We start from the raw sequence: 20,805 nt of genomic DNA on the forward strand, positions 1-20,805 counted from the left end.
AACACCTGTAACAACGGTCAGATTTCAAACACACGCGACAGCTTGACTTGGGCTACAAGTAAAGCTGACTTATCCTACTTTGGATAAGATTTGCTCTCATTGTCTTCGCTCGAAGACATAGGAATTTTGGTTGAGCATCACATCAGTCACTCTAACTTTGTTCACTTGGACCCCACTTAACAGTGCGGTGGTTTCTATGACTCAACAAAGAAGAAAAGAAAGAACGACACTACTAAGTCTTCGCGCTCCATAGTCTTCACTCAATGTCTTGTTCTGTCATAGTCTTCAAAGTGAATATCTTCACGTACCACCATTATCTTCAATGTCTTCATACATTTTTAGGGGTCATCTCCGGTAGGTGAACCGAATCAAAGAGGGACTACTACCTGTGTTATCCTGAAATTCTCACAAACACATTAGTCCCTCAACCACGTTTGTCGTCAATACTCCAAAACCAAACTAGGGGTGGCACTAGATGCACTTACAATCTCCCCCTTTTTGGTGATTGATGACAAACTGGTTGAAGTTTTCAACGGGGATAAAAATATGTGAAATTGTAAAAGAATGAGGTATTGTCTTCGTAAGTAGCAAAAGGCTCCCCCTGAAGATGTGCATATAAATAATTTGCTTTTGGAATGCAAATGCACATGGCAGGTTCTACTTGTGGAAATCCTCTTCAACTTATGAAGACAATTCATCATGCATGACCTGATGTAACAAAGATAATGGCATGCATAATGAAAAATGGGCGTCTACAAATGATTGAAGTGCGGAAGTTATCATCGCACATGCGGAATTTATCATCGCATCACAAAATAGCAAATAAGTAGCAGACGACCATCGAGTTTAAGTGTTACAACTCAGAGAACCAAATGTATCAAAAGCAAGAGTTTTAAACACTAGGAAAAATATAATGCAACCGCCCATGTGAACCCGCTTGAAGACTATCAACTCATAGCTTCTCCCCCTTTTGTCAGTAAGGACCAAAAAGGGTTGAAGACATTGAGCCTCTACTTGTTCCCAGAAGGAGTAGGAGAAGATGTAGGGTTGGTGTCGAGGTTTGGCGGTGCAGATGAACTTGGAGCAGTGTCGATGCGTGTTGGAGCTGGTGAAGTAGCATCATCTTGATCGTTGATCACACGAGCATTCACAGTTGCAGCAGAAGAGGAGAACTCGGAGTCTTCAAGAGATGGAGTGCGCCGCAGAACATCATTTCTGGGCAGAGTGGAGTCAAACTTGAATTGCTCTGAGAAGCCATCGTCCTGAAGATCTCCCTCAGCACACATAAGCGTTAGCCGTTTCCCTGTGCGTTGACAGGTTTCATGATCTACAAAGGCATTCTTGGTTGCAAGGTTGCGAACGCGATTGACGTCAGTCATGATGCTCTGCATCTGGCGCTTGAGCCAATCATGATGCCTATCCTGTTTTTGATGCAGGCCAACGAGAATCTCCCGGTCATTGAGAACACAAGATCGCTTTCGAGGCCGTTGAGCAATTGTGCTGTTAGTGGCTTCAGTTGGGGCACGGTGAGGTGCACGTGTAGTACCAGCCGACGGATAGACATGAGTGGCAGCCAGCACACCTTCAATGGGCTGAGTGAAGCTTTGACGATCAACATTATGAAGATAAAGTGGCTCTTTGTCAGGCTCTGGATAGATGGCTATAACAGACATATCAACATCTGGCAAGAAGACAATGTGGTTGCGTGCAGATGGCTGATAGTTGAAGGCAGTGTGAAGCTTGATCAGACGCATGATCCATGGAGCATAGAACTTCAAGCCAAAAATGTCAGATCCTGATGCAGCAAGTTGGATGATGAAGAAATCTTGTGCATTGAAGCTTTTGCCATGAAGAATATGGAAGACCAATGTCTTCATTGCACCTTCTAGCTTAGCCTGTGGAGAATATCCTTTGATAGGCCAGAGAGTTCGCCTTATGATGTGATAGATCGTGCATGGCAGATACTCAAGGTCTTTAACAAAGAACTCCATAGGATATTCTGCATCTGGAGGCAATGGCTTCATCATGCTCAGCATCTGGCTCATGTTGGGTTCAGGCTTGTGAAAGATGCTCTCCACTGCTGCAGTGTGGAGCTGACAACCAGGCTCATAGAGATCACCTGGAGTGGGCAGGCCAGTAAGCTCAATGGCATCAAATGCTTTGGCTTCATGATGGACATTGCCTGTCATCCACTCAAGGACCCAAGTCTTCAGATCCCTGTTGTAGCCTCTGATATGCAAAGTGGCGTAGAATTGGAGCAGCAACTCTTCATCCCAGTGCTCCATGTCAATGACAAAATGCAGTAAGCCAGCCTCTCTGAAGCAATCAAGGGCTTCTTCCAAGCAGGGCAGGCCAGCTATGGCTTCAGTATCAAGACGCATATGAGGAAATATGCGGCCTTGGTTGTACATAATGCATGAATAGTAGCTGCACTATTGATAGCTCCAGAACCGAGCAGATGAGATCTTGGGCTTGGTGTAGGGGTTCTTGTCGCTATCGAAGAAGGTGTTGTGTGCAATGAAGCCGTTGACATTGAAGGATCCTAGTGAAGTGGCAGTGCCTGGAAATCTGGGCAGTCTTGGCTTTGGCTTCTGAACCTGAGGCCTGTGCTCGAGATGGTAGTCAAATTGAGGACCAGCAGTAGGTAGAGGAATCAGAATAGGCCATCTGACAGTTACAAGCTGGCCATAGTTGTATGCTTGCTCGATAGTGTGTGGCCTTGGAGGCGGAACAAGAGTAGTGGCATTAACTTCAGGCTGCAGATTGGCGACAGGTGCGACATTGACTTCATCTGCTTGATGGGCTTCATTGGCTTCATTGGCCACTGGTGCATTGACCACTGGAGGCTCCACATTAGCATCGGCCATGACAACGTCATCGGCTTAAGGAATGTCATGTGTGGCAGCCTCAGGGTTCTCACCCTCCACTTGAGTAGCTGGAGGTACTGGCATGGACTGGTTCTCTTGATCAACTTCTGCTTGTGTTGTAGGGGGAGTAGCGACACGCTCTTCTTCTTGTGTTACTCCGGCTGATGCAGCCGGAGGGTCTTCAGCAGCATTGGCTTCAGACACAGGGACCGTCACAGAAGGATTGTCTTCAGGGAACACTTGACGTGCCACTGAGCTTGACAAGTTGGAGTCCTCTTCTTTGATGGTGGTCATGGAGGGCTTCAAGCCTTTGCGAAGCCGTTGGTATACAGGCGACGCCTTGGGCGATGGTGAGGTCTCCATGTAGTTGTCATCATTTGACATGGGGATGATGAAGGGCACACTTGGCGGCTGGGGTGTACTTGATGAGTCTTGTGGGGTAGCTTGCTGGGGGCGATCAGCCCACGATGCATCTTGTGATATTAGCGTCAAAGGACGACCAATGCTGATAAGCTCACTTTTTGTTCGAACAGGCGATGATACCGATGGGCGCTCGATCTGAGGAAGTACTGCATCATCTTGAGCAATATCTTCAGTCGCGATGGGGTCGACGACTGGAACTTCTTGAGCTTCAGGAGCCTCTATGGAAGCAGGCTCATGAACAATCATCCGATGTTCTTGGTTTGCAAATGGAGGGGGAACAAAAGCAAGGGGTTCAACAACAAGGGGCTCTGTAGGAGCAGCCCATTCTCTTCTCTTGGTCTTTCTCTTCTTAGGGGGTGGTTCTTCATCAGTGGTGCGCTTGGTTTTCCGCTTCCTGGCTTCGACTTTGGCTGCCTTGGTTTTCTTCTGTTCAGAAGCCACTGAAGGAGCCTTTGGCTTCGAGCCGCGCATGCTGGCAGGGAAGACAATACGTGGTTCTTCCTGCCGTGGTGCTTTAGTTTGGGCTTCAGATGACTTCTTTTTCTTGGCAGCCATTGAGGGGTCAATGCCAGGGCGGCCAAGTGCCTTGCGCTTTTCAGCTTCATTGTAGGCTTGAACGCATTTGTCAGTGAGTGCTTTCATGCGCTCTCTTGAGCCTTTGACTTCCTCGCGTTTCTTTCGAAATGTCTCCTTGAGGTCATTGAGCATCACCTTGAACTTTTGCACTTCAGCCACATTCAACCTGGCGACATGCTTCTTGAACTGTTCCTTCTCGAAGTCGATCTTTCGCTTCAGTTCAATGATGCGCTGAGCCAGAGCAAGTTCAGTAGCTATGGCGCCTTGAAAAGCAACGTTGACGCCAATGGGAAGCTGAAGATCATCAAAGCTGAGCTCCTGATTATCAAACCACTCATCAATGAAGTTCTTCAGAATGTTGACATCAAAGAGGGGCAGATCGTTTAAGATCTCCACCTCTTGATTGCTCTTATTAGTTGTTTCAGAGCATCTTCACCAAATTCTTCATCAGAAGACAAGTCAATGGGTTCAGACTCATTCCTCAGAATGGCAGCAGGCGTCAGTGCTTGACTCAGTTTCTGAATAGGTGCCTTCTGAGGCTTCGCACGCCTCTTGGAGATACGAGAGAGATCTTCAGAGTCATAGCTTGGAGCAGAAGGGGCAGTTGCCAATGGCTTCACTCTTGAAGCTTTTGGAGCAGCATATGATTTTGAAGCTTTAGTCTTCTTTTGCTTCTTAGGCTTTGGAGGAGGAGGTGGAGCTTCGTCAGAGTCAACATCATCATCATCAGAATGATCCACTTTGTCACCATGAACAGTAATGTGAGTGATGAGGCCAGCAAGATTGTAGAAGGGGCCAATCCTGTTTTCATTGGCTTCACGGGTGCCATCATCCCGAGGTGCGGAGGGACCAGGGTTGAAGTCAAGTCCCAGATCCTTCTTGTTCGTAGCAGCTGAGAGTTTGGCAAACTGGTAATTGCGCTTGAACAAACCGTCTTCACGACACCAGAGTAGTGAGGACGGATCAGCATTCTCAGGCTGTGGTCCACGCACCATGCAAGGATAGAAGCCTTGCTCAATAGCTTCAGCCTGATTCCTGGGTGGAAGATTTCTATACAGAATATCATTCCAGGGTGCCTTGATGGCATTCTTCCCTGCATATTCCTTGGTGATGAAGCGGTATCTGTACCACTCTTCTGCCCAATATCTTAGAATCCATTGGATTCGATTCTTGCGTTTAGTATAGGTTTCCTCTGTGAGGGAGTTCCGGACTAGGGGGTGTCCGGATAGCCGAACTATCATCATCGGCCGGACTCCAAGACTATGAAGATAGAAGATTGAAGACTTCGTCCCGTGTCCGGATGGGACTTTCCTTGGCGTGGAAGGCAATCTTGGCGATACGGATATGTAGATCTCCTACCATTGTAACCGACTTTGTGTAACCCTAGCCCTCTCCGGTGTCTATATAAACCGGATGGCTTTAGTCCTTAGGACGAACAACAATCATACCATAGGCTAGCTTCTAGGGTTTAGCCTCCTTGATCTCGTGGTAGATCCACTCTTGTAACACACACCATCAATATTAATCAAGCAGGACGTAGGGTTTTACCTCCATCAAGAGGGCCCGAACCTGGGTAAAATATCGTGTCCCTTGTCTCCTGTTACCATCCGCCTAGACGCACAGTTCGGGACCCCCTACCCGAGATCTGCCGGTTTTGACACCGACATTGGTGCTTTCATTAAGAGTTCCTTTGTGCCGTCACCATCAGGAAGGATGCCTTTTCCCATCTTTAAAGACGGCACCGTTGTCAAGGGAGCTTTGGCCGCTGGCCAAACTATCCGGCTAGGAAGTTTTCTTATGACCGCCTATTCGGCCACCGCTCCGACAATGACCTCTCAAGTCATTAAAAGCGATCTTCACGTCAGCTCGGAACTCGCCGAGCAGCTAGATCCAATTAAGCTCTCCTCCGTAAATGAGCTCTTGGATCGCATCGCCGCCCTGGGAGTCGCTACCGACTACGATCAGATTGGGCTTAAAACCAATCTGAGAGAAATTAACTCTCCCCAGGTTACCCACCACGTTGTTGTGGTAGAGGAACAATGCGGCGACTCTTCTTCTATGTTAAAAACCAACTATGTCCGGATTCCCGATCCCTCCGTGCCGGATTTCCGCGAAGGGACGGAGCTAATCAAATACTGAACCTAAAGTCAGGCATCGGACCAGATTTGTTGGAAAGCGTCTAGCAAACCAAGCTTCCGAATCTGGAAGCTTCTTGGCCTTTGAGCCTCAGATCGGGCGGGGTTCCGAACTTGATTCCACCCGCCCACACAAACATAAGCGATCTATCTCAAATACGGCAAGAGCCCGATGAAACAGTACATCATTACTGGGCCAGATTCCTCCTGGTTATGAACATGATAAAGGACTGCCGTGAAGAAAGCGCGATTTCAATCTTCTGCAACAATTGCACGGACAAGGGAATCATAAACGCCATCAGTCGTCGCGAAGTGAGATGCTTCGTCGACCTAGCGACCATCGTACAAAAATACTGCGCGATGGAGAGTGCCTGGAAAACCGAAACTAGGTTTTGGGACAATCCGGCCCTGAATGCAATCCCAGTCCGAAATAAAAGGGTGCGTCATACTCAAGCACCTAGGTTAAAAACCAAAAAGCAAAAACCCCCTAAAGGGTACGGAACCGTACTGGAGGGATGGCTCAACGGACCCTGCAAAATCCACAGTACGGAGGGTGCCACTCCAACACATAGCCTTCGAGCATGTTGGATATTACGGCAGGTGGCCAAAAGTGGCGAAGGCTTTTTAGCCCCGGGCAACCAGCCCAGCAACACCAGTACGGTATTAACAGTCTTCAAGACTTTCGCATCAAATAAAATGCGGAAGCGAACAATCCACAGCCTCGCCGAAGTCTACCAAGTAGCAACAACAAATCCATGGAGTGACACGGCTATCACCTTCAATGCCAGCGACGAACCTAAATTCCGAACAGCTAGAGCACCAGCCGCATTGGTCCTCAGTCCGAGTGGACGGCTTTCGTATTACCAAGGTACTCATGGATGGCGGCAACGGATTAAACCTCATCTACGAAGAAACTCTTCAAAAAATGGAAATTGACTGGAGCCTCATCGAGCGGAGCAGCACAACCTTCAGGGGAATAATCCCTAGTCGAGAAGTACGCTACAGAGGAAAAATAACACTAGATATAGTGTTCGGCTCGCCGGACAATTACAGGTCCGAAGAGGTCATGTTCCAAGTGGCCCCATTCGGCAGCGGATATCACGCTTTGTTAGGGCGAGAGGCATTCACAATCTTCCAAGCTATACCCCATTACGGGTACATGAAGCTCAAAATGCCCGGACCCAATGGAATAATCACTCTCGCCAGTGATCCAGATATAGCACTACGTGCTGAAAATAAGACAGCCGCACTAGCCCTAGAGGAATTATCCGAAGCCCTAGCGGCAGAGGAACTAACTACGCTGCGCTCAACGGTGGATAGGGACGACGTGATACTCGACAAGAGGTCCAAGTCCACCTCTTTCAAACCAGCAGACGAAATAGTCAAATTTCAGGTCCATCCAACAGACCCCACAAAGACGGCATCCATTGGGGCATAATTAAATCCTGATGTAGAAGCAGCACTACGAGAATTCCTCCGGGAAAATTGGGACATTTTTGCTTGGCACCCTTCAGACATGCCAGGAATCCCACGCAGGCTGGCAGAGCACAGCCTAAATATCCTAAAAGTATTCAAGCCAATCAAACAAGCTCTTCGGCGATTTTCCAAACCAAAAAGACAGGCAATGGGAGAGGAGCTAGCCAAGCTCTTAGAAGCCGGATTCATTAGAGATATCAAACATCCGGACTGGCTAGCCAACCTAGTAATGGTACCAAAAAAGGACAAATCCTTGCGCCTCTGCATCGATTTCAAAGACCTTAACAAGGCCTGTCCAAAGGACCCTTTCCCTCTCCCTCACATCGACCAAATCATCGATGCTACCGCAAGGCACATTCATTGTGCTTCCTCGACGCATACTCCGGATACCATCAAATCAGGATGGCGGAAAAAGACTAGGCCGCAACGGCTTTCATCACTCCATATGGGCCATTCTGCTTCAACACAATGCCCTTCGGACTCAAAAATGTCGGCGCAACATATCAGCGCATGATTCAGACATGTCTGGCTACCCAGATAGGCAAAACAGTAGAGGCATACGTAGACGATGTGGTTGTCAAGACCAAACACGTCGAAACCCTAGTAGACAACTTGACGGTGATATTTGACAACCTCCGAGCATATGACATTAAGCTCAACCCGGAAAAATGTGTCTTCGGAGTACCAGCCGGAAAGCTTTTGGGCTTCATTGTATCCGGTAGAGGAATTGAAGCAAACCCAGCCAAGATCCGAGCTCTGTCACAATTGGATATCCCAAAAGACCTCAAGCAAATACAAAAACTAACGGGGTGCGTAGCGGACCTAAGCTGCTTCATCTCCCGTCTGGGAGAAAAGGCTCTGCCCCTCTACCGCCTCCTCGGGCGCACCGAACACTTCGAATGGACGGATGCCGCCACGGCCGGCCTCGAAGAAATCAAGGCCATACTGGCAACAAATCCGGTCCTGGCCGCGCCCAACCTGGGCGAACCTATGTTATTATATATCGCAGCAACACATTAGGTTGTCAGCGCGGTACTCGTCGTCGAACGAGAAACAGAAGGGCACAGATTCCCTCTTCAAAAACCAGTGTACTACGTATCCACTGTCTTAACTCCATGCAAGTCCCGGTACCCACATTATCAAAAGATAGCGTATGCAGTGTTCATGGCATCCCAGAAGCTGCGACACTACTTTCAAGAGTGTTCCATAACGGTGGCCTCCGAAGTACCTCTCAACGATATTATAAACAATCGCGATGCAACGGGCACGATTGCAAAATGGGCCATTGAGCTCTTACCATTTGACATAACCTACAAACCATGACGAGCTATAAAATCGCAAGTTCTGGCTGACTTCGTCGCCGAATGGACCAAAGCCGAACTCCCTAAAGAGTACGACGCATACTCCAATTGGATCATGCATTTCGACAGATCCAAAATGTTGGCCGGCTTGGGGGCTGGCATCGTCTTGACGTCCCCAACTGGAGACACAGTCCAATATGTACTTCAAATAATGTACATGGACTCCAACAACGCAGCCGAATACGAGGCCGTCCTGCATGGCCTTCGGATGGCAATCTCCATGGGCATTCAACGCCTAGAGGTGCGCGGGGATTCAAACCTCGCAATATCCCAAGTAAATGGAGACTTTGACGCCAAAGATCCGAAAATGGCAGCTTACTGCAACACCGTCCTAAAAATGTCAGCTCGGTTCGAAGGACTCAAATTCCACCATGTAGCCCGGGATAATAACCAGGCAGCAGACGTGTTAGCACGCATCAGCACAAAACGTGATGCCGTCCCTCCAAACATCTTCCTGGAACGGCTCTTTAAGCCATCCGTACTATGGGAAGAGGAGTCCGGAAATAACAATCCGGAGCCAGCTGCATCACCTAACTCAGACAATTCTGACACAATCGGCGGCTCAGCCAATGAAATAACACCTTTAGCCCACGAAATAATGGCAGTAATTGCCCCATGGACGGAACCATTCCTAGCCTATTTAATTAGGTAGGAACTTCCCGAAGACCAAAATGAGGCCCGCTGCATAGTTTGGCGATCTAAAGCCTACAAGGTCCATGAGGGAGAACTTTATAAGAAAAGCACAACCGGAGTCCTTCAAAGGTGTATCTCCGAAGAGGAGGGGCGAAATCTCCTGGCTGAAATTCACGCCGGACTCGGCGGCACCACGCCGCAGCCCGGGCCCTTGTAGGCAAGGCCTTCTGTACAAGATTTTATTGGCCAACAGCCCGGGCAGATGCTCAGGACTTAGTCCAACGATGCGTCGGTTGCCAGCTCTTTGCTAATCAGAGCCACATGCCACCCACCACCCTCAAAACTATACCCATCACCTGTCCGTTCGCGGTCTGGGGGCTTGACATGGTTGGACCCCTTAAAGGGGGAACCCACAAGCACAAATACTTATTGGTCATGGTGGACAAATTCACCAAATGGATTGAAGCCAAGCCGGTTAAAACGGCAGAATCCGGACCTGTGATAGACTTCATATCCGGGGTAGTACACCACTTTGGCATCCCCCACAGCATCATCACCGATAACGGCACGAATTTCACGGCCGACGAGATTAAACTCTGGTGCAAAAACATGGGCATCAAGGTCGACTACGCTTCAGTCTATCACCCTCAAACTAATGGTCAAGTCGAGCGAGCAAATGGTCTAATCATGAGCGGCATCAAACCCAGACTAGTGCGGTCCCTCAAGGAATCTAACACGCACTGGGTGGAGGAGCTCGACTCCGTACTCCGGGGGCTGCAGACCACGCCAAACCGAACTACCAGATTCACACCATTTTTTATGGTGTACGGCGCAGAGGCAGTTCTGCCCTGCGATATAATTCATGACTCACCACGCATGCGCATGTACGAAGAAAGAGAAGCCGAGCTGGATTGGCAGGACAGTTTGGACGCCTTAGAGGAGGAGCGGGACATGGCAAAAGCTCGTTCCGCATTTTATCAACAGCAGGCTCGAAGATATCAAAGCAGAGAAGTACGGGCCATTACAATGTTGGCGAACTTGTTCTGCGCCTGCCGGACAAGAAAAAGGACAAACTTAAGCCCAAGTGGGAAGGTCCCTTCATCTTCGACCAAGTCCTGACCGGCGGAGCATACCGTCTACGCAACACATCTGACAACCGACTCGAGCCGAACCCATGGAACGCAGCCCGTCTCCGAAGATTCTACGCCTAACACCGGACTCAGAGTTCGTCTCACTCCTCCGTCCATCTTTTTACATTTTCACTATCTCTTGTCCCCCTCCTTCTTCCCACCTTTTTTTTCCAATACCTTTGATAGGCTGATTTGCGCATTGTTTGCACACACTCGATGTGCTCCTAGCACTCGTTATACCTAGGGGCTTCTTTAACAGAAGCTTATTTATACGGGCTTCATGCCCAACACATGTGTCATACTTCCGCATGTACCTTTTATTCACCATTATATGCATCGATATGACTTAAGTTTTGGCCAAGATGGGTTGCCTGGCTCCTGTGCTTACCCCTACGTTCCCGATTGTTCGGCTAGGAGGTAAAGGGAGCACCTCTGTGATTGTTACTGCCGGGTCAGCCGGATGTGTACCTCAGACTGGGTGAAGCCGAAAGCTAGCGTTCTTAAGAGAATATTCGGTCGGTGACTTGAAAGATGATTTATTACTTACTTATTTATTTTCCCCAAGATGCTTTTTCTGCTATTTTCGCAGTCCGGACAAGCACTTTAGGGCATGCCTCCCAGGGAAAGGAACCCTTAATGGAACTATTCTCCCTGGAAGATGTTTCTTACTAACCATGTAATATAACATAGCTAGTTGGGCACTTGTCTGATAAAGCAATTATGACCCCGACGCCTTGTCTCCACGCATGCTCCGGTTCTTCTATAACCATAAGGGTATTCGGACACACTCCTGACTGTTGGGTCCGGAGGTTGAAGCGAAAAGGTCAGCAAAGACAAACGATCTACAATCTGGCTAGAAGGCATTTTACATGTCATTTCAAATTACATCGTCAAACTGACTGATTGTACTCCTCTTCAATCCCGTCTAACAGGCTGTCTAATTTACAGTCCCGTTGGGAATATTTCGCAGCCAGTTCTACTTGGCCGTACATCAAGCTCACAAGGATCTCCTTCCCATCAGGCCCCGCAGGTCCGACCTCGGCCATGTGGTTTCGGTCAGCCTTCGGGTACCGCGTCTTCACCATGGCCCAGGCCTCCCTGGCGCCCTGACGGCAGGCCGATATTTTCCACAGACAGAGGCGTCGCCGTTCTCCCTGAAGCTTCTCAGCAAGCTCTCCAAGGCCCTCGGGTAGGGAGACGGAAGGACATAAAGCCTGAACGACGCCACTCATCGCCTGCCGGACACGTTCGAGCAGTTGAACCAACTCGGGAAGTTGGTCACCCGTTGAACCAGGCATTTCCTCTGCAGGGCGACCTGTGAGCACACCTAAAGACACATTTCTGTCAATCGACTTCCTCGCCGAATTCTTCTTTTCAAAGGAATTTGCTCAAGCACTTACTATAAATGCCGTGACGAAGCCGCTGATTCTCCTTCACGGAGCCAGACAGCTGGGCCCGAACACCTTTCAGCTCTTCTCCTAGCTGGGTGTGGGCATCTTGGAGCTTGTTTCTCTCCTGCTGCACCTTCATAAGCACCCTCTCGCCGGCCTTTAGCTGACGCAGTAGTTGTTGCTTGTCCGGATCTAGTCCGGCGCCCTGTGCAATATTATTGTCAGATTTATGCACACGCCGCAGTTTGTTAACTACTTATCTTTTCGAAGAACGTATTACCAGCGGGGGTCTCTGTGGCTCCCCCTGAGGTGGCTAGTGCGGCCTCAAGTTGGGCCTTGCACTCTTGGAGCTCCTGGGGCAGGTGGGTATTCTTCTCCGTAAGATCCTGCATAATAAATGATCCTTAAATCAGTTGTTTTAACTATTTTAAGTCTCGGGGGCTACTAGCATATATAACTATTAAAATTACTTACCCGTATGTCCTTTACATACTGCTCCGTGGCTCTGGTTAAACCATCTTGAGCAACACGGAGGTGCGCGTTTCCCGCATCAAAGGCATTCAACGCCTCTGGGGAGAAACACGCGTCACAAAGAACTGTCCGGCGACGCCTGTGATTCATGGCGCTCTCCACCTCAGACCGGGTGGCGGACAGCCTGTCGGCATCCTCTGTTGGAGGAGCATCCGGCTCTTGCCTTGTGTTTGCCTCCACTTCCGGACCACGCGATGGAGCATGGCTGGCGGAGGCTTGATTGGCAACCTCTCCGGACACTGTCCGGCGAGCGCTCTTCCTCCTGGAAAGAGTTATGAGTGTTAATATACCTCATAGGGATCCTTCCCTTAAAAACAACGATGCGCCGTACTGTTGCGGCGACGTTTCGATTTGCGTCGCACTCCTCTTCCGCCTGCTAGGCCGAACTGACCCTTGCTGGTCAGCCGCCACAGGTTCGGCTTCCCGCCTTAAAGGCACCTCCTGCGATGCACCATCAGTATAGGATGGTCAGAATTAAGCACGGATCAAATGATGGTGTCAAGACCTCGGTCGTAGTCACCTGGGAGGCCGGAATCAAGCCGGGGTAGTCAGCCGTAATGGCGACTAGAGCATTGTCCATGCTAAGTTGGTGGAACACCCCGTCAATCAGCTCCACCTTTATGTCCGGATCCTCTTCGGAGGTCGGATCAAGGGATCGTTCCGGATCCTCGGGCTGTGGAGTTTGGCTTCGTATGCCCTCCACATCCCGGCGCAGCTCCTGCGTCGAAATCACAAAGTAAAATACTTGACTTTGGAAGTATGCATCGGGTAGATAAAACGTCTGCTTACCCAGCTCCGAGGGTTATTCATGGAGAATCCGTTCAATGGATTCGTGCGGAGAAAGTCCTCCTCCTCCCCCTTGTACAAGCCGGACAGGATCTTTGCCAGATCGGCTGCCGAGCTCGGCCCTTTACGGCCATGACGGGTGGCGTCGTCTTACCCGTTCAAATCCCACATAGGGTGGCCCCTATATTGGAGTGGCTGCACCCCTCGCATAATGCACGTGGCCATGATTCCAATCATGGTCAATCCGGAGTGGGCCAGTAACCTAATCCGGCACATCAGATAATGGACGCTCCTATCCTCCTCCCGTTGAGGGCTCCGCGGGCGCCAACTCAGGCGTTTCTTCAAAGGAGCATTGCTGAACTCCGGGAGGCCGACCCGAACTGGATCCGGCAGAGCGGCGTCCTCCATGTAGAACCATTCCAAAGGCTAGTCTTCGGACGCCTTCTTCGGGGTGCCGGATAGATATCCGGTCCCAGCGATGCGCCATATTTCGGCTCCGCCCACTTGATATATCGACCCCTCATAGGAACGGGGTACGAGGCAAAACAATCTCTTCCACAGCGCAAAATGGGGCTCGATGCCCAGGAACAGCTCGCAAAGAGCTACAAAGCCCGCGATGTGCAAAATGGAGGCAGGTGTGAGGTGGTGAAGCTGGAGTCCGTAGAACTCCAGGAGCCCCCGGAGAAACGGGTGTATGGGAAATCCGAGTCCCCGTATTAGATAAGGGACGAAGCATACCCGCTCTCCTTTGGAAGGGTTGGGGATGCTCTCCGCCTTCTTTCCGCCCTTGAAGGTGGCCAATCCGGCTCGAACCGGGACCATGAAAGCTGGGGGAAGATATCCCTCGGTTTGGAGCGCCACTAGCTCGCTGTGTGGAACGGAGCATCTCCCCCAATCTCCTGGCTTAGGGCTGGGAGCGCGAGAGGAGGAGCCGCGTCGACTATCCATGATGGAATGGGTTTTTGTCAGAGGCGCTTCAATGAGGACTTGTGGATGGAGGATGGTGTGAGCTGGACTTTCAAAGGCTTCAAACGGCTGGACTGACAGGAACTAGCTTCAAGTGAGTTGATGTGACTCCGCAAGAACTCTGCAAACGAATGCAGACTACAAGAACCAAGGGATTCTCCCACGGACATGTACCTGTGACAGCATTAACGGTGCGAGGGAAGGGGACGAGGTCATATGCATTCTCAGAAGATTTTGATGATAAATCAGTTTAAAGACATTGACCTCATAACGAGAAGACATTCACTTATATGATGAGAGTTGGTTCTAGAGTTGTACAAATCCAAGAATAAGTACAAGTGAGGAATCTAACTTGTGAAGAAGCATAAGTGAATATACTAGGCAGAATATGAGATGCAGAAAGAGATAGATCCATGCTCGAAGATCTTGAAACCACTTTATGTAGGAAGGGATGAATCTATCGGATCAAAAAGATGATAAAAAGTAAACTTTTATTACTGCACGATGAACTGCTAGACGGAGCGAAGATGGATGCCGAGCAGTTCGATCTCCCGTGCCCTAACTTGGCGAAGGAGGACACCTACGGCGACGACAGAGAAGACGAGTTCCGCGGCCGGCGTGAGGACGACGTCGAGGAAGTCGCGACAGCTAAGCGCTTCGTCGTCGGCGTCGTCGAGAGCTAGCGTAGGCGTTAGGGTTTGTGAGGGATGAAGAAGGAGGAAGAAGGATTTTGACCGAGACGGGACATGCATTTATAAGGATAGCGACAACACAACGCAATTACGCAGGTGCCCCTGGCGGTTCACATCTGATGGACACGTGGCGAACATGCAACTTATTGAAAGTTGTTCCACGTCCCACGCACGCCTGGATTGTCGGGGTGGTCATTCCGAATTCTCCGGGTTTCAGGCAAAAAGGATAACTCATTAAGGCTAGATATAAATGTTTGTCTCTGTATCTTCTGTTGACAAGGACGCAGAGAAGACATTCAATAGTTTCAACAGAATGCATAGAGGGATTAGGGTCCGATCACATTCACTTAGTTCAAAAGATTCAAACAAGAAGACATAGCAATAAGTGAATACTGTAGAGGACAGAATACAATACATATATATAGATATAACAGTGTAAAACCAAATCAGTAACCGTGAAGTCAAATTAATGTTGAAGTTAAATCAATTGCGAAGACTTTGCAAATATGACGCCATGAGGAAACACTTCATAAGAGTTTGGTGGTGGCGTTACCCACTGTATAGGAAGTATTAGACCCAGACACGGCGCACAATTATCGTGGCGCTCTGAAGTCAAATTCTACGTTAATGTATTCACACTTAGAGTGTATGTCTTCATTGATTGAAGATATCCATTACTTCGTGTGTTGCACATCTAAGTCATCAACATGCATAAGTGTTAGGATGAGTGCCTAATCACAGGACATTCGAGGATTCCAAGATATTTAGCTCACACCGCAACTTGCAAAACCTTTTCTCATCCAAGGGCTTAGTGAAGATATCAGCCAACTGATATTCTGTCTTGACGTGAATGATATCAATATCTTCTTTCATAACATGATCTCTGAGGAAGTAATGATGAATTTCAATGTGCTTTGTCTTCGAGTGCTGAACTGGGTTATTGGCAATCTTGATTGCACTTTCATTATTGCAGTAGAGTGGCACATGCTTCAGATGAATGACATAGTCCTTAAGAGTTTGCTTCATCCACAGAAGCTGAGCGCAGCAAGATCCAGCGGCAATGTATTCAGATTCAGCAGTTGAGAGTGATACACAGTTCTGCTTCTTTGAAGACCAACAGACAAGGGATCGACCCAGAAAGTGACATGTGCCTGATGTACACTTGTGATCCACCTTGTCACTAGCATAATCAGCATCCGAAAAACCAACCAGATCAAACTCTGAGCCCTTTGGATACCACAATCCTAGCGTTGGGGTGTAAGCCAAATATCGAAGAATTCGCTTCACAGCTAAGTGATGCGACTCCTTTGGTGCCGCTTGGAATCGGGCACACATGCAAACACTAAGCATGATATCTGGCCTAGATGCACATAAGTAAAGTAAAGAACCAATCATGGAGTGGTATACCTGTTGATCGAAATCTTTACCATTGACGTCGGGGCTTAGATGACTTTTGGTTGGCATTGGCGTCATGTATCCTTTGCAATCTTGCATTCCAAACTTCTTCAGACAATCTTTGAGATATTTTTCTTGAGATATGAAGATGCCGTTGCGTTGCTGACGGATTTGAAGACCGATAAAGAACTTCAGCTCACCCATCATGGAGATTTGATATTGTTCTTGCATCATGTGAGCAAATTCATCACTGTATTTCTTGTTGGTGCAACCGAAGATAATGTCATCCACATAGATTTGTCACACAAATAGTTCACCATCATATGTCTTCGTGAAGAGAGTGGGATCTAGAGAACCAGGTTTGAAGCCTTTGCTCTTCAGGAAATCTTTGAGTGTGTCATACCAAGCACGAGGGGCTTGTTTGAGGCCATACAGTGCCTTGTTGAGCTTGTATACCATATCAGGATGTTTTGGGTCTTCAAAGCCAGGCGGTTGTGCAACATATACTTCTTCTTCAATCTTTCCATTTAGGAAGGCAATCTTCACATCCATTTGATACAGAAGGATGTTGTGATGATTTGCGTAGGCTCGCAGTATGCGAATGGCTTCGAGCCTAGCCACTGGAGCAAATGTTTCATCGAAGTCAATTCCTTCAACTTGTGTGTATCCTTGAGCAACGAGCCGTGCTTTGTTTCTGACTACTTGACCATGCTCGTCTTGTTTGTTGCGATATATCCATTTTGTGCCTATTATGTTGTGCTTGCGAGGATCAGGACGCTTGACTAATTCCCACACATTGTTCAGCTCAAACTATTGAAGCTCTTCTTGCATAGCTTGAATCCATTCAGGTTCCATGAAGGCTTCAGCAACTTTCTTGGGTTCAGAGATTGAGACAAATGCAAAGTGCCCACAGAAATTTGCTAGGTGTGTTGCTCTTGAACGAGTGAGTGGACCAGGTGCATTTATGCTATCGATTATCTTCTCAATTTGTACTTCATTTGCAACACGAGGATGAACTGGACAAAGATTTTGCTCTGCTGAACATTGTCATCATTTGGAGGATTGCCTTCAGGCTGAGCAATGTCTTCAGGTTGATCAGGTGCAGAAATAATGAGTTCCTCTTCAGGCTGGGCATCTGATGGTATGATCTCTCCTGTTCCCATTAGCTTGATTGATTCACTGGCAGGTACTTCATCTAGCACATTTGGCAGGTGCTCTCTTTGCGAGCCGTTAGTTTCATCGAACCGCACATCCACAGTTTCAACCACTTTATAGTGAAAGAGGTTGAAGACTCTGTAGGAGTGCGAGTCCTTTCCATAACCAAGCATAAAACCTTCATGTGCTTTCGGTGCAAATTTTGATGTGTGATGTGGATCCTTGATCCAGCACCTAGCACCAAATACTCTAAAGTAGCTTACATTTGGCTTCTTACCAGTTAGGAGCTCATAGGATGTTTTCTTCAGAAGCTTGTGAAGATAAACACGGTTGATGACATGACATGCAGTATCAATGGCTTCAGGCCAGAATTTTCTTGGAGTCTCGTATTCGTCAAGTGTCGTCCGAGCCATCTCAATAAGGGTTCTGTTATTGCACTCCACGATGCCATTCTGCTGAGGTGTGTAGAGAGCAGAAAACTCATGAGTGATGCCTAAGGTGTCAAGATAGAGGTCAAGGCCTATGTTCTTGAATTCTGTGCCGTTGTCACTCCTAATGTGCTTGATCTTGACGCCATAGTTGTTCATGGCACGGTTGGTGAAGTGTCTGAAGACATCCTGCACTTCAGTCTTGAAGAGAATTATGTGCACCCAAGTGTATCTTGAATAATCATCAACAATAACGAAACCATAGAGACAAGCAGTAGCAGTGAGAGTAGAGTAGTGAGTGGGACCAAACAAGTCCATGTGGAGCAACTCAAAAGGTCGAGATGTAGTCATGATTGTCTTCGAAGGATGCTTGGCCCTTGTCATCTTCCCAGCTTCACAAGCACCACATAGATGATCTTTCTTGAACTTGACGTCTTCGATGCCTATGACGTGCTTCTTGGTGAGAGTGTGTAGGTTCCTCATGCCAGCGTGCCCTAGCCTCCGATGCCAGAGCCAGCACTCTGAAGACTTGGCAAGAAGACATACGGCCATCTGTGGTCCTGCTAAGAAATCTACCATGTACAGATCATCTTTCCTGTACCCTTCGAAGACTAGAGACTTGTCAGATTCCATTAGTACAAGACATCGATATTTTCCAAATAGCACATTCATGTTTAAGTCACAAAGCATTGAGACAGACATTAAGTTGAAACCAAGGGATTCAACAAGCATCACTTTGTCCATGTGCTGATCCCTTGAGATTGCAACTCTACCTAGTCCCAATACCTTGCTTTTACCAGTGTTAATAAATGTGATGTGACTTTTATCACATGGACGTAAGGTTGAGTCCATGAGAAGACTTCGATCACCAGTCATGTGGTTGGTGCATCCGCTGTCCATAATCCATTCTGTTGCACGAGATGTCATACCCTACAGTGCAGTTAGGAGGATAGGCTTCACAAAGAATGTTGTGAAGCATAAGCATTTGACACACAGGAGGATTATCAAAGCTTAGATCAAGGTTAGGACTCATAGTATGACTGGCAAGCGATTCAGATGTAAAATACATAGTAAGATCATTTGGGCATTTTATCTTGCGTCCCATAATGTGTTTTAGGTCCCCAGCAATATTATCGGACGCCTTTGATTTCAGGCTGGAGACCTTTCTCTGCAAAAGAAAGTTAATTCTTTTTCACCACCCACATCTTCAAGGGTGGTTTAGAAGCAATGAGTCTAAGTGCAGCATCTGAGAATTTTGGCTTTGGAGCCCTAGCAAATAGCCTTGCAGGAGAAGCATGATACTCATATGAATAAGCAGAAAAGTTCTTAGTTCTATGACCATAGCGGTTTGAAGACACATGCTCATATTCATAAGTTTGAGTATGGTTTCCCTGCAAAACATTGGTGTTAGGGTGACTCAGGTGAGTCCTGTATCTGTATGAAGCCTTGGGGCCATATGAAGCCATAGGTCTGGGATTTGTCTTCTTCCTTGATGGTGTCATGATGACATTCACAGGAAGATTCTCAATACACTGCTTAGGTACCCAGATCTTCTTCATAGGTGGTCCATTCCTGCAGTTAGTACCAATATACCTGGCAAACACTTCACCATTCTGATTCTTAAACAGTTTATAGTTTGCATCAAGGATTCATCAATGATAATAGGGTTAGCGCAAGTGAAACTAGATAAGGTGGATGGATCTACTGAAGGTTCCTTTGCAGCAACCCATGTGATTTTGGGGTACTGCTCAGGCTTCCAGTATGACCCATCAACATTCATTTTCCTCTCGAACCCAATACCCTCTTTTCTAGGGTTTCGGTTCAAAATCTGCTTTTTGAAGACATCACATAATGTCTGGTGCCCCTTGAGGATTTTGTACATTCCTGTCATGTACAATTCCTTCAGCCCTGCATCATCAGTGATACTTGCATTGTCCTCAGATGAGGAATTAGTGACAGCAGAGACATATGAAGAATTTGTAGTATTTGAAGCATTTGAACATTCATTTTCCTGTGTAACGTTGATTTGTTGAGCAAATAATGAATCATGCTCCTTCTTAAGATCTTCATAATCCACTCTTAACTTTTCAAGATCTTGCTTTCTTTGAAGACATCAGAAAGCTTCTCGTGATCAGACAAGAGAGCATTATGTTGATCTTGAAGGGCGTCAAACTTGGAATGAAGTCTCTGAAGACTCTCAGCCAATGCTTTTGACTGATCCATTTCTTCTCCCAACATATCATCGCTCTTACTAAGCATGTTTTGAACCTTTTCCAAGGCTCTTTATTGTTTAGTGGCAAGGGAAGCAAGTTTGACATAGCTGGGGCCAAATTCATCACCTGATTCATCTTCACTAGATTCAGAAAGGTAGCATTCAGTTACCTTAGCACCCCGTGCCATGAGGCATGGTGAAGAGGATGGCGATTCAGGTGCGAAGGCCATCTCTTTAAGAGACTCCTTGTAATCCTCAAACCAAGGATCATGACGAGTAATATGACCTTCATAGACCTCAGAAAGCCGGTACCAGATTAGCTTCACGTGATTGAGGTGCATGACGTTCCTGAGCTGATTTCGGGACAAACAGGAGCAGATGACATCCTTCGCCGTGAGGTTCAGCAGAGTGTACTTGCGAATGTCATCAGCCTCCGCCATCTTGCATAGATCGGTAAGTCCAATCTCAGTGACGGTCCATAGTTTGCTGTCCATAGCCATGAGTCGCTTCTTCATCATGGCCTTCCACCGAGGATACGCATGACCGTCAAAGGTAGGGCAAGATACATTCCTCAATCCTGCAGTCGACATAGTTGAAACTCCAGGTGGTTAAACTGAATCACACGGAACAAGGGAGTACCTTGCTCTG

This window comes from Triticum dicoccoides, chromosome 2B (genome assembly GCF_002162155.2).
Source record: "Triticum dicoccoides isolate Atlit2015 ecotype Zavitan chromosome 2B, WEW_v2.0, whole genome shotgun sequence".
Classification (NCBI taxonomy): domain Eukaryota; kingdom Viridiplantae; phylum Streptophyta; class Magnoliopsida; order Poales; family Poaceae; genus Triticum; species Triticum dicoccoides.